The sequence below is a fragment of the Pygocentrus nattereri genome, chromosome 26, assembly GCF_015220715.1.
Source record: "Pygocentrus nattereri isolate fPygNat1 chromosome 26, fPygNat1.pri, whole genome shotgun sequence".
NCBI classification, from domain to species: domain Eukaryota; kingdom Metazoa; phylum Chordata; class Actinopteri; order Characiformes; family Serrasalmidae; genus Pygocentrus; species Pygocentrus nattereri.
The window spans coordinates 27426660-27442401 of NC_051236.1; the positions used below are offsets into that span (position 1 = coordinate 27426660).

At 40.4% G+C, this 15742-nt stretch overlaps 1 protein-coding gene across 1 annotated transcript in view; it reads right to left on the reverse strand.

The window, feature by feature from the left end:
• rab6ba (RAB6B, member RAS oncogene family a) overlaps positions 1-15742 on the reverse strand; it is a 127604-nt gene that overhangs the window by 110983 nt on the left and 879 nt on the right. The window lies entirely within an intron of this gene.

Genomic DNA, 15742 nt, shown 5'->3' on the forward strand with positions numbered 1-15742 from the left:
CATCCATGTCCATTATGGCCTTTAGATTCCATTGTTTTAAAGTAAATGTGTCCCATAGTCAGGAAATCAGTGTGTTTTTGTGTTTTGATGAAAAATATTATTATTTTAAGTGCATATAATTACTCAAACCTGTGTTTCCTAGTCATGTACTTTCTAGCGTTTCTGAGTTTTACTCAAAATGTGCTAAATGTCACCACCAAAAACACACACATACACACAGAACAAACTGCAGGACTCCACATGGACAACATGTCCACAATAGTCATGTTGGATCATATCCTTTTCTTTTTTTCAGCTGCAGCAGATGGGATAGCTCTATTTACTCAGCAGCTCTTTGGCCCACAGATTCCATTTCTGCACGAAAGCAAAATGTCACAGCTCTATTCACCAGAAACCAACCAGACTCCTCATAAAACAGCCAATGCATTTGTACTCATGGAACAAAAGGAGTCCATTCTCTTCTCTCTTATCTTACAAACTGATGGAAAATGGAGCAAGATTTTTTTTGACAGTAGCAAATGGTGAGCCAAAGAGATCACAAATCCATCTGGAAAGAGCACAACTCCACCAGGCTGAATCCTGGGCATGCTCATGTCCGCTGCTTTCCTGCCAACTCATCTCTAAGCCTGTCATATCCTTGCCCTCTTCTTAATTGTGCAGGGCAGGTTCATGAATTATTGCAGGCAGAGACCTCTCTGTCATGGCTGAGGGCCACCAGATCCACACCAATCTGGCACCGCATCAAAGGCAGGATGAACCTAAGCAGTGTCTCCGGAACGTCTGCGAGGATTTATATGTCTATCTTAGTCAGTGATAGTATGTTGGGGAGGGTTGAAGTACAACTCTTCAGTGCCTGTAGTAGATGCATCTGCTATCTAGTCCATTATCACTACTGTCTAATTGTTCAGCGTGAGATACAGGCCTGCTCTGTTGTTAACTGATTTACAGCAGCAGTGTTGTATGATGTATTGAAAGTTCAACACTTTTCCACACCCCACCATTGTAAACATTTAAATCTTTTTCAAATAAGCTGAAATACCATAAGATAGCCATCAGAAGGTACTTCAAGATGTTTTATTCAAAATTTCAAGTTTTTGGGAACACCAAAAGTTCTGAAACAATAAATAATATACTGTACTAATCTATTTATAATGGAGATAACATGTCATGACATTGTGATATTGTGACAAAATAAAACTGAGACAATGTCCATCGTGGTGACAGTTCACTGAATGGATATTTGATTACTTTAGACATCTGCTGCAACTGCATTGCTTGAACACCAGCTTAAGTTTGCAAATAATCAGCACCAAACAGCACCTCCCTTCAGCCATCCTCTTGCCTCCCAGCTCTGGTGTTGTTCATAGGTTGTGCAACAACGTAATTATACGTATCATTTTTCTTCATACAAATTTTGTTCAATATATAGTGAGAATCATCATCACACCCCTAATTAATAGCAATTACCTAAGCCATCTATGTTTATCATTTTTTTAAAGATAGGCGCTTTGAATGTTGACTGCATACGTATTTATAAGTTCATTCTCAAAGTTTTTCAACTTCCTCAGTCATTATGGAATCATCTGCTTCTCTGTCCATCATCTAGACACATTTCTTCATGCTTTTCTTAAAACTGTTGAAACCTGTAATACTGCAGCGTAATGTCATGTTGCTAGAATTATTTTATACTGGTATCTTCAACAAACTGCCTTTATTTATCATAACTGACAACAATGATTTGTTAATAGTGATTCCAGTTTTGAACAGTAATGTATATGATGAGTTAAAATCATCCCTTGAAATTCTGTTTTTTGTGGGCGTAGACCACTTCTGAAATGGACAGGAGCCACTGGCAGACCATTTAACTTAAAAATAAACCAGTCAGTGTGCAGTGTGGTTCATCTAGTAACAAACCTGCCATTTCAAGGTATAATCTGTGTATAGGTAACCGACACCTTGAGGTGTTCAGATGATAAGTGTTTCAATTTTCTGCCACAGTGTGTTTTTTTGTATTGAGCACTGTGTGTATTGAGTCTTGGTAGCAGTGCTGAAGTTCTTTGGGATTTGCACTTGCCATATTCCACCGCACCAGTTCTCTGTGCTCGCAACTGGTGGCCGTTTTGGGTCATTATGAAAATGGCTGGACCATTTTGAACAAACCTGTGGCAGTAAACAATTTCCTATGCCGTTTACTATTACACAGAAAGTTACAATATAGAGATGCTTTTCATACTTGGCTTGCTTAATCTCAAGGCTTGCTACCTTAGCAAGTTTCATAAGACTTAAATTTGGCCTTTTCACTTGAACCATGTAAACTCTACCCAATCAGACATCTTCCCTTCAAATCCTCACTGTCAACAGTTCTGCAAAGCCAGATATTTTCAGTATTATGTAAACCGGTCATGAATTCAAAGAGAACTGCTGTCGCCCTTCTTTCCTCTTAGAGAGAGTTCTGTTACCTGTTCATGACGAACACCAGTCCACCATTGCCTGAGTGGTTAAACGCAATGTGGTGACCGCTTCCATTTGCATGACGCTGAAATCTGCTGAACTTTTCACCATGCAGTGAAGAAGATTTCACCGCACTGCAAATCATCATGCACTGCGCGATGAACAGGACGTGGTGGGACAAGGTAGCAATTGGAAACGAAAAAAACTGTAGGATTCAATCGATCTGCATGCACTCAATTCACCGCATTTCTACACTAGAGCCCATACCACTGAAGAACAGGAAAGAGTTGTGACATTACAGTAATTTCTACACGTTAGTGTTTAAACACTGTTTAAAATCTCACCATGAGCTCATTTTCTCTCTAAACAAACCAGCAGTGCATCACCCTAAGCCAATTACAACCCACAACGATTCCAATCATCATTCACTTTTATTGTCATTGTCTTATTAAGTGCAAACATATAATCAATATTTTAATTGCTGAAGAGCTGTGCTTATTAAAACCCCACTGAGGTTATGTTTGAGCTGCATGGAGGACAAAAGAGCTCAGAGGGGAACTGAAGGAAATAGAACGAAGACAAGAAAGCAACTACTGAAAAAAAAAAAAAAAACATTTATTTGGACGGATTTGAGCACCATTCAAAATCACCACAGCTCCAAATCACCCATACAATGTCTGACTGGTCTCTCAGCCTGAGAAGGGCATTATGGGATCTCTAGGGCCACTGACTTCACCTGTCCTATGGCTATAACATCTACCCCATGATTTACAGCTAACGAAAGACCTTCACAGTTTGGTTATGGTGCTACTGACCTCGACCTCAGAATCAATACTAGGCTTGGCCAGCAAAGGTCAAGTCATTACTACATTAAAGCACTTACATGAACATCACTGTAGAACATGCACTGTGCCTACACTACACACACAGCTCATTACTCACTGATCACGCTGCTGAAATCATACTGAATTGAGCATTTTTGCCATCTGCAGTGTGAATCAGTGCCAGTGCTGTCGTTTTTGGTTTGGATACCAAATAGATTTCTCACTTAATGGATCTCAGACATTCTTCGTCCTCACTACAGGCTTTCAGAGTAGAAGTTATTTTATAACTTCTTTTTATAAGCTAAATTATATCAGAAGCAATACATCTAGAACCCGAAACAGGACAGATTATAGACCGCTTGTATTTTCTCCTTGTATTTACACCCCTGTTACTGTCTTGTAGCTGCTTGTCGTTTTTATTTTATAGGCCCTGTTTTGTGTTTTCCTGTTGAATGTCTTCACTCTCTCCAATCCCTTGCCTCCTTTCAGCTTTTCATCTTACTATCCAGTGTTCTTTGTACCTCATTTACTGCTGTTGTACTTTCCTTGTGTTTTCGTCATGGATTGTAATAAAACCTCAGACTTGCACATGCATCCTGTTTCCTTGTCTTCTTCATATTCCTAACTTATTAAATAGTCATTTTCCTACTTATTAAACCAGATCAACATTACGTTTGAACCGCAGAGGCCAAAAAAGCCGGTGACTGGAGCCAACAGAACAAAGAGGGGAATACAACTATAGATTAGGGGTGTTACAATTATGGCAATCACCTGATGGCAATTATTTGAGCTAATCACAGTTATTTAAGCTGATTACCCTCCACAGTTGTTAGTTTTCAAAACTACATGTTTACGTTGGCACAGAAACTGTGAGCTGGGTGCCACTTCATACATTGGACTGAGGCTAGTGCATGTAAATGAAAGAAAATATATCAATACATCAAAGGAGCCCTGCTGGAGACATCCCATATAAATAATAATAATAATAATGCATGGCCACGCCTTATTAACACATGGGAACAAGATCCTAATGCATCATGCCGTACATGTGGCCATACATTTTTTATTTAGATAGGATGTCACCAGCAGGGCTCCATAGGTTCTAACATATGACTGGTACTGTGTTTGGAGGTCAGTGTTGAGTAAAGTTTGTTTATTTGAACTTGAGTTGTTCCTGATATCACCTGGAAGCTACCAAGTACTGACAGCTAGGAATCAAGCTTTCCAATTTATACATTCACTCATTTGCTTTAAACTCAGAGCCAGTGTAGTACTGCTCCAGTTTAACCCCTTAAAATCCCAGGCTTACTACATACTAAGGCTTATCAGTCAGTAATAAAACAGGCTTCAGTGCAAACAGTCTGAGTTATTCTAAGGGAATCATTGCACATATTTTGTATACCGTGCATAAACGTTGTGTACTGTGAAAAGATGAAGTACTGTGATGTTACATTTTTGCTTACTTCTCAGACTCACCTCCAGCTCTGTAGAGGGTGGGGGGTGTGGGCGGGGTATTCAACCTGCTAAACTCTATTTAATATTGAGTGACTGGTGCATGTAAATAGACTGAGAAGTAATATTGAGACAGCTTCACTAATGGCTTCTGGAACATTTTCTCCTCAGCCTCAACCAATCCTGCACTGAGAAACGGCCCCAGAGGAGTGTGGGTAAGCCCTGAGTGATGTCATTTATCAAGTTCCACTATAAATAAACCTGGCAGTGATAAATGTATGGTACTTATTGCCAAAGTGCATCCGTCAGTCGCTAAAATATGCATTCCTTTGTCAGCATGTCAACCTAAGAGAGCTATACAATGACAAGCTGGAGGTCACTGCACTCTCATTTAAGTTAAAATAATAATAATCAAAAAAAGATGATAAATGATTGGGTGTTTTGCATGTTGCATTTGTTTACTAAGGGCTTCTGAGGGGTGGTGCCTGACTGTAGCTTAGCTGTTTGTCATTTCTAACTACAATTGATTTCAAAGCTTCATTTAAAAATAGCTAATTTTAAATCTTATTAGCTTTTAATGAAAAAAAAATCAGATCAATATTTGTATCAGCTAATGCTCAAGGTTTCAGTATCTGAAAAGAAGAGTGGTACTGCTATCTCTTATACATTCATTCATTATTTCATTTATTCATTCACTGGCTCCAACATGCAAGTCAGTGGAACTTTATAACATATAGAACATTACGAAGTTTTATTTTTAAATTAGAAAAACAGGTCAGTATACAGTATCTGAACACAGAGCATTCCACTAGAACTTAATGGATATGGCATTGATTTCAGAGTAAGCAGAAATAAGGGTTGAGATTTGCTAAAGAACCCTCTTGGAACCCATTTTTGGGGCCCATTACGTTGTAAGTATTTAAAGGAAGAACAATAAGAAAAAAGAGAAAGAGAGAGAGAGAGGGAAAGAGAGAGAGAGAGAGGAACGGAAAGAGAGAGAGAGGAAAAAAGATGAGACAATAAAACTTGCCAGAGCACCTCATTAAAATGCAAGAGGGGAACCACTAAACACTAAAAAGAAAAGTGAGCTCTGTGAGAGTAAAATAGTGTATTTTTGTATGCGCGCACACACACACACACACACACACACACACACACACACACACACACACACACACACACACACACACAGACAGACACACACACAGACACACAGACACACACAGACAGACACACACATACACAGACACACACACACACACACACAGACAGACACACACACACACACACAGACACACAAACACACACAGACAGACACACACATACACAGACAGACACACACACACACACAGACACACACACAGACACACACAGACAGACACACACATACACAGACACACACACACACACACACACAGACAGACACACACACACACACACACACAGACACACAAACACACACAGACAGACACACACATACACAGACAGACACACACACACACACACACAGACACACACACAGACACACAGACACACACAGACACTGATACAGACACAGACACACACGCACACACACATATTGCCACACAAACATGCCATGTTTGATTGAATGTCTGAATGTACTTGCATATCTGCAGAAAGGGCCTGTAATATAAGAAGAAGGAATAATAGGTGCACTGTATCTCAGAGAAAGAGAGAGAGGAAGGTGAAAAAGAGACTATAGGACTGTCTTCACTGTCACTTTCTAAAGCACCTCATAGGTCTGTTATACTCTGTTCATGCTGGAGTTAAGCATGGCACAATCAGGAAATATTTCTGATTATTAACTGCTATAGAAATAATTGCAACTAACAACTTAATTTTCTTCTTTGAGAAACAACTAAACTGTATTATGGTTACAGTCCAAAAGCAGCCAAATGATCTGATTAGCTATCTTGCTTCCTAGTGATCAATACTGAGTAGTTCCTAAATGAAGACAGCCACAGCTCAAGCTCAAATAAGCAACACAAATCAACATTTATGTACAAAAACACCTCTGTTTAGCGTTATCAATAGGCTGCTATGTATAGTTTAGCTATTGGCACACATCGATAATAGCAACTATTTACACTGCAGAAAAAGACTTCCATATTAAAAACTGTTCAAAAATTGGGCTGGAGACATAAAGCTACTTTTGGTCAGGAAGTATATTAAACAGCCCGTCCTCACTATTTTTAATTCACTGTAGAAATTGTTAGTCTACAAACAAGTCAGGTCATCTAAAAATGATTTATTTCAGAAAAGCTGGAGCTGAGGGAATAATGAGGGAAGCCCATTAATGTTGTGTTCAACCTAAACTATACTGCATACGTAACTAAGATGCAGTACTACAATGAAAGTTAGGAGAACTAAGGGTGGGCGATATGTCAAAAACATTATATCATGATACTTCAAGACACAATACAGAATATGTATCACGGTTTTTCATTTTTCTGTGATGTAATGAACTGGCAAAACAGACCAAATAGAACCTGCAGTGCCACATATAAAAAGTGCTATAATAATAATAATAATAATAATAATAATAATAGTACAAAAACAATGAATTAATTTACGGTTTTAAAAACTAGCTCTAAATAACAGTCTAATTATGCCCACTTTGTAATGAAACATGGTCGGTGTTCATTAAGTACTGACACATTATTCTCAAAAAGCAAATTGTGACATAATTTCTGATGATAATTATAAAATATTGTCATATTCACTGTCCCTTAACATTTTTTAACAATGTAGGAAAAGAGAGTTTCAGCGCACTGGGACAATGAGACACTTAAATAAAGGCACATTCCCTGTGCAGTTCACTATCTCCTGAATAAGAGGAGCTCACACTCACAGTCTTGGACTGGGTTTATCTGGAGTTACTTAGTTATCACTTAGTTGGATGAGATGGGTGAGCCAAATCAAGGTGATTGACAGCTATAGGATAATTTAATTGCATTTTTTTGTGACAACCTCCAACTATTTTATACTGCATTGTTGTCCATATCATGCAGCCCTAAAAAGCAACAACACAAATAAAACTGCAGAGCAACTCTTTCAGACCTGTAGGTGAGAGTCCTTGGCTAATACGTTGCACTAGGTACGTTTTTAAAATAACTGGCCAAATTCAGATAATTTGCAGTCATCATGGACTGTAACGGTCAGCTCAGATCAGCGCTTTTGCTTAACGGCTCCTTTGCATCAACTCCTTTCTTTTTTGACTAAGCTAATAAAATAGCCTCCTGTCTTACTTCTGCCTGCCCTCTTTAGTCTTTACTTCAACACTGTTTAATAAATGAAGGCAAGAGAAATAAACAGATACCAATGACCACAAAAAATGATGTCCAAACACAATCCCATTAGACTGCGGTTTAAAATAAAGAAAGAAGCAAATAAGTGTCACAATTACTATAATCGCCTTCACCAAGATCTCAGTTACTGAGGCCGAATGCAATCATTTTCCACAGTTGTTAGCTTTCGCACTCATTTTATGGCATAACAAACAAAATGCGAACTGTGTCGGGTTGAGGTGAATCCTGGACCTCATGAAAACAAAAAAAACTTCTAACTTCTACCTTGGTGTGCTAATATGTTCAGAGGGCAGCACTGAGCAGTGTTTGACATATAGCTTACAGCTAATGTAGCAGGTAGTTTTTACATATGCTAGCAGAACAAGTGATTTTTGCTTATGTTTCCACTCTTGTGCAGAACAAGTAGCTTCGCTTTGCTCTACATATCATTCTGTGTAACAGAAATGTGTGTGAGCTTATTGATTCAACAGTACAACTAGGGTTAGCTGCTAAGTAAACACAGCGAGCAAGCAAGGCGACTAATCAGCCAATTCTGCCACTTTGGCCGAACGTTAGTTACGAACAATGAATAAGAAGAGACAATTACAGGGTTAACTGCAGTTGCTTACAATTAATCGTCAGCTATAATTTTGCACGGTTGACACAGCTGAACAGTGTGGCAGTCAATCACTAGAGTCAGTCGACTCAAAAGGAGTAAATGAGTTAAAAACGTTTCACTTCTGTTCAACCAGGTCTGTGGTTTGTGCCCTCAGAAAAACAGCGGTTTGGTCAAAGAAAGTCTAAGAATGTAATTGAAGGGTTGGTTTAAATAGCCAAGCCATACACACTTGTATGTGCTTATCTAATATCGAATTGGTGGGGCTTTAAGAAATGTAGCTCTTTAGGTCAGGTTGTTAAACGCTAAACCCACAGCACTGAACAGTTTAGCACTTTCCCTGCTCTAAACCTCCTCTTTCAACATCTTTTGTTTCAAAGGCCAGGTGAAGAGTTTTACTCACAGAAGTCTAAAATTATTATTCTGGTTTTGCTATTCATGTGATTTACATTGCATTATTTAAATGCAACTATACAATTATGATTAATCAGACAGTTACATGATGAATTACATACTCAACTGATTTGTCTATGTAGAAAGTTTGCATCTGCAATTTTGACTTTCTGATTGTTTTCATGTCAAAAACGAGGTATAGAACCTACATTTTCCGTGGACTTTCTCTGCTAGTTTTAATGAGCTGTAAGTGAGAAATATCTATCACAAAATTACAATACGCTGTTTCTGATAGTAACTGTGGATTTTAAGAGTTAAACCATTATTGAAGTAACTGTTCAGATCAGAAAAAAAGAGCACAATCCTAATACAGCAGATCAAGAATGTCTTATCTCCTCAGTGTCTGCAGGCTCTTCACAAATCAAACACGGATAACATGAAAAATGAGGGAAGCGATTACCTCCTGGCTATTATCATAAAGACCCAGAGTAAACATTCCAGCGAATCAATGGGCAGAATGATGCTGGGCGAGAGCATGAGTACAACCCAGGCTTCACTCGCTGTTTGATTTCCAGAGCACTGCAGCCTGGAGAGATGCATATTGATATTTTTGCCTTTCCTCACAGGGGCCTGCAAACTGATCGCCGTGGTCAACCAAGTGAATCAGCGAAATTTAGAGGAAAACATACTGTCATCATTCACTCTGCATTATTGCAAAAACTAAGGCAGTGAATTACTGTATCAGTGGTTCAGATTGATGAGACAAAGCAATTAGGTTATGACGCCAAGGGATCACTTTAGGTTGACTTGGTTTTGGAGCGCGGGCCGCCTGCTGGCTGGGCACGTAAGCAAAGTGAGTAATCAGTGTGAACCGCTCGCACAATAGCCTTGTTCATTACTCTGAGCCAGGAAGTTGGCAAGAGGCTGCTTCCTCAACGAGAGTAGGCTTCACAGACTGCTGAACAACAAAAAAAATCCCATCTGACTTGCCGGCCGGCTTTAAAATCCAGGGATTTAGCCAAAGAAGCTAATTCTCTCTACATCCATGCCACAATGTAGAGGACAGCCAAAGAATTAGCTTGAAGAGGACAGAGGTCTAGACTACTGCATTCTGCATCCTTCCTGTCTTAGGGGTACAAGCTCCTCCTTCCCAGTTTACCATTTAGCTCCGGTGCTAAACTGCTTACCACTCTCTCAGCTGCGTCTCATTCCATGTCCTACCACAAATTTTTATCACTCACATTAAATGTTTTATTTTTTCAAGTTACCAACAGGCTTTGCTAGTACTGGGAGATATTGATACAATTCACTATCACAAGATTTTTATGGTACCACATGATATTTCATTTTGCATAAATAAAACGACTGAACACATTATTCCTGATTAGAAGTGCTGTTAAAATAATATCTTACAAATAAGGGATGTTCATGGGTATTCAAGTTCCTTTCATGGTGCCAAAATTTGATGATCAAAATCTGCATGTGGGTTTTTTCTTACGTTTTATCACTAGAAGACTAGAAAATGTGCAAAACCAGCAATTCAAAAAGGTTACACAAGCTTAAGTTTTGAAAATACTGTAAATTGTGTTAAGTTTACTCTTATTTAAATATGTTATAATATAATGCTGTTACTACTACTACTACTACTACTACTAATAATAATAATAATAATAATAATAATAATAATAAAACCTACTCTACTTTGCTATGCCGTAATGTGGGCACATTGTCATGGACACATTGTCATGGACATGACTGAGAAGGACAACCTTCTCAAAACCAAAACCAAAATTTACAACGCACTTGACCAAAAAATTTCATTTTATACATTTTTTTTTTAATTCTTCAAAAGCATGCAGGCTGAAGACCACTTAGTTTATGTGTTTTACTGTTGATCTGCTGCTGCTCAAATGATTTGAACGGCTCTGTGCTGACGAGCACAGGAGAGCAAGAAAAACAAACAGCATATTTATCACTTTTTCTCATTTTCTGCTTTCTGCATATTTTCAGATAAAATTGTTTGGCCTTTTTTCTCTTTCTTTTCTCCTTTCAGCACATGAAGTTTCAGTGCATCCCCACCAGACGTAGTGTAGATACACTTCTCTGACCAACTAACATTTTGGCTCAATGTCCACTGAAGAGAAAATATCACTTAAAAAAAGACAACGAGTCCCCATTAGCATCCAGTGTCATTAGTTCAGTTAGCTCATTAGGCAGCCAACATTACTCACCCAACAAAACGTGCCAATTTCATTTGGATATTCTTTTAAAATAAAACATCTTCAAATTTGTTCCTGCAAAATTTCTGTGCAACACCAGTGCAGTCACATATTGCCCTGTTCTACGCTGTGCCCAGTCTTTTAAATCATGCCAGACAGTATCTGAGTGGTTGACAGAAGTGGCTACCAGGCTGCAGCTGTAGATCTTTGGGAATGTACTGTGTGAGGATGAAGTCTTCCACTGAGATTCCAGAATACACAATCCCAATACAAATATTTCAGATAAACACTCTTCCACTATCCACCGACTGACCCAGACATGTCAGAAGTCCGTGGACTGGAACGTGTTTGTGTGTTTGCTGTGTTTTCCCTGAGCTGCCTCTCTCTGCGCTCCTGCATCTGTCAGCCCCGTCACAGGCAGTAATAAATGAAGGCAGCTGATCATGCGGGATTCACGGCGCGTGGCTAGTTACACCCAACGTGATTCTGATGACCCAAACTCATCAAAACTGAGCCACTCAAAGTTCGTTACCAGCTCTTCTGCTCAGCCCAACCTTGTCTGAAAGCAGATGGGGGAATGGAAAGATCCCCGAGGCGCTGAGGTGTGCCTTAGTGCGATAACGGCTCCCAGTACTGTTATCTCTTCCAGGCTAACTAAGGCCCAGCTCATGGCCTCCTCCTTCTCCTTACCTCTCTGTGGAAAGTCTTAATTCAGATGAGCCTCCTTTTCTCAGAAATGGAGATGCCTGGGGAGGGGTTCAGCACCTTGGACAGCTTCCCCATGCCCAAGCCTCTTCCAATCCCATCCCAATTATAAAGACAGGAATTTTCTTCTCCACCCTCTGGAATCTCTCCATTGCTCTCCATCCCACTGCTTTTTTCATCTTGTTATTCTCCATCTCCTTATCTCTCTTCCTAGAGCTGGGTACATACACTATATGTCCAAAAGTTTGCAGACACCTGCTCATTGTGATTCCTATGAAAACAAAAGTATTAATAGGGAGTCTGCTGCAGTAACATCTACTCTTCTGGGAGGGCTTTGCACTAGATGTTGGAACAACAAAAGCATTAGAGAGGTCAGGTACTGATGTTGGATGACTAGTTCTGGATCACAGACGCCACTCCCACTCATCTCAGAGGTATAGCATGGTGATACGTCACTCCAGAGAACGCAGTTCAACTGCTCCACAGACCAATTCTGGAGGGCCTTAAACCCTAGAGCTGAAGCTTGGGTACTTTTGGACATTCAGTGTCCACGCAGCTGGTTTAGATTAAACAGTTTTATTCTGCGCTGCTTCTCTTGGAATTACACCAAAGATCGAAAAACGTCAAACGTTGACCAGACGGAGAAACATTTCCTGAACTGCCCTTTCAGAGAGAAAAAAAAAAGTTTTTATTACCTATCAATATCCCAAAAACTAAAAAATCAGCACTGCTGTGTGACAACAATATTAGTATACTTGCTCAGTACTATCCTTCCCCTTTCATATTTATGCTATCCTTCTTTTTCTTTCTTCTGTTTTTCCCATAAATATGCCATACACTCTTAACCAGTCGTCCCTGCAGACTGGCCAGTACTGTTAGACTTGCTGATATTTCAGACCTCGACTGCTGCTAATCGTTATGTGTTAGCAATGTGTGGAGTAATTATCAGCACTGCTGACTCTAGCAATCTGGAACATGCCTGTGTCAAAGCACAATGTTTGGAGGAAAATATATATTTGTACACATTCAGCAGACAGATAAAGAGATGCAACATATGCTGTGCCATCCAGGGAGCAAGCTGGCAAGGAGAGCCCCCTGCAAACGTCAGCGAATGCATCAAGGTTGCGTGATGAATTAGTATATAGTATAAGTGTCACCAAACTGAGTGATAGCCTTGAACAAAAAGAATAAAAATATGACAGCCTGGGCGTAGCTCATCTGCTAAGGCGAGGCTTTACACGTACACCACTCCGGTGAACATTATTCAGTTTGTGTTTGTGTACTCTACAGAGGAAATGAGGGCCATTAATGTGTGGATTAATTCTGCATTATTTCATTACCCATTAAAGCGCACTCATGAAGGATTCTCTTATCCTCTTTAAGAGGTGAGCTTCTGTACGGCACAGAGGAAAGTTTCTCTGCTACATGAATCAATAAAATGTCTCAAATTGTGCTCTCCGAATGGTCCCTCAGGAGGCCGAGGAGGAGAACACAGAGCATCATGTGACACTGCTGCTCCCACCGACATTACAAACAGAGCTATTGCAGAGTCTATTGACTAAGCATCAAGCCTAATGGCAGGAAATCATTTGAAGTAACAGGTTGAAACAGGAGGCCGTCCTTTACGGAATCTAAAACAGGTGTGTTTATTGGTGACTGCAACATTCATGTCCTCTACATCAAATCCCGTCCTTTAGTCAAGGAACAGGCATTTCATTATATGTGGATAAACCTCTGAAGTCTGCATGCAACCAGCGTACAAACATCATCTTAGCCAACATGTCTGCTCTAAAGTGAGTATTTTCTTTTCTAGATAAAACTATTATAGCCCCTTCTATGACAGACGGACTTAGTCAGATTTCTGATTAAATTTAATCCACATTTTACCATCTGCAATAAAATAATTGCCAAGATGCATGCCCAAATGCTGTCAGAGAAGCTGGCTTAATTTGGGACATGGAATAAGGACTGGCATCAGACTAAACTGCAGTGTCAGTGGTGAATGACCATTTCATTTTAGTCTGAGATGAGGCTTAATCCATGCCAGTGAAACCGTCCCTGTATGGCCAAAACCTGCTAATCCAACCTTTCTTCTGAAAACAATAAGATAAAATAGGGAGTTTGTCCCTCCTTTACTGCGGTAACAACCTCTAGTCTTCTGCGAAGGCTTTCCGCTGCATGTTGGAACATCTCTGTGAGGATTTGTTTGCATTTGTCCACAAGAGCCTTAGTGAGCTCAGGTACTGATGTTGGAAGAACAGTTCTGACCTTCAGCTAATGTGTGGCTGCTCCAGTGCAGACCATTCTATTGACAATGCATTTCTATGGTTATACAAGACATATGTGCACAAGTGTCAGCAATACGTGCGCCTCAAACCGGAAGGGATGTCTAGATGCAGTATGTCCATCCTGTAACACAACAAACACACACACACACATTTTCTAAGCCGCTTCTCCCTCAGGATCGTGGGGGGGTGCTGGAGCCTATCCCAGCGGTCATCGGGCGGAAGGCAGGATACACCCTGGACAGGTCGCCAGTCCATCGCAGGGCAACACAACAAACATTTAACCCAAGAAGTTTTCATTTTTAAACACTATTCCATGAAAGGAGATTCTTTTGAAAGCCACCGCAAGACCCTTCAACACCCAGCAGTTCAACATAAGCATCAGCAGCAGGAAAAGGGGAGGAATTCTTCACCAGGAGACATTTCAGATGCGCAAGTGTGTCCGAGGGCTTAGGGGACTAAATGACTGGAGCTGATTTATTGGGCAGTACGGATCCTGCCAGGCTTTATAAATCCATGTGACGCACAGGAGAAACCAATGCTGATGTGAGCTTTAACATCACGCCCTGATTGTTCTTCAAATGCTCAAGACAGAGAAGATGAAGTAAGGCAGGGTTCACATTCCCCCCGAGTTGAGCAGCGCGCCCTCATCCAAGGCAAAAATTAGTCCATTGCATGCAAATCCCTGTCTATTGAGGAGAAGCCCTCACTTCAGCTCCACTGATGTGAGCAGAGCTAAGACACTGGAGAGCACATTCATTCAAAGCCCTGGTCTGAATAGCAGAGGAGAAGCAGCCCACTGCGCTAAGGCCAGTCAGAACCGAGCTGTCCCATAAATGCTTAATCATCCACACACATTTTCAAAGTTTTACCGGTCATCCACAATATCTTCACATGGTCCTCGCCACCAACACCATCACATACTGTGGACGCAGCTACACAAGTTCTCCCACCAGCGGTCCTGCTCTGGGTGTGTCAACCTCGCATTTATTTATTTATTTATTTATTTATCTATCTATCTATACATCTATTCTCCACCAAGTGCAGCAGCCACACTGCCTACAGTACCAGACACAAACCACACAATCCAGCACGTCTTCAGAAAGGTTCAAGGATTTATATGAATGGAAGTACTGACTGAGGCACCAACGCCACATCAGCCAGTCGTTCAACATGATGTAACACCGCCGTTCAATAACTCCAAATATATGAACATTAATCTTCGGAAACACAAAAACAAAGACTCTACGCCGCCTCTGGTGCTAAAAACATACACAGGTGCCTCCTCCTCAGTTCACCGCGTAAAAACGGACACAGCGGTTTAAGATTTCTCCTCAGAATGAACGGAGAGGGGAAACTTGGGCGAACGGCAGCTTTTCACAGTGAGGGAATAAAAGACGGGCAGGTCAGTGGCAAGACAGAGTTTTAGGAGGTGCAGTCTAGAGCGAATGGGGGTACATAACAACTTAAACACAGAGAGAGAGAGAGA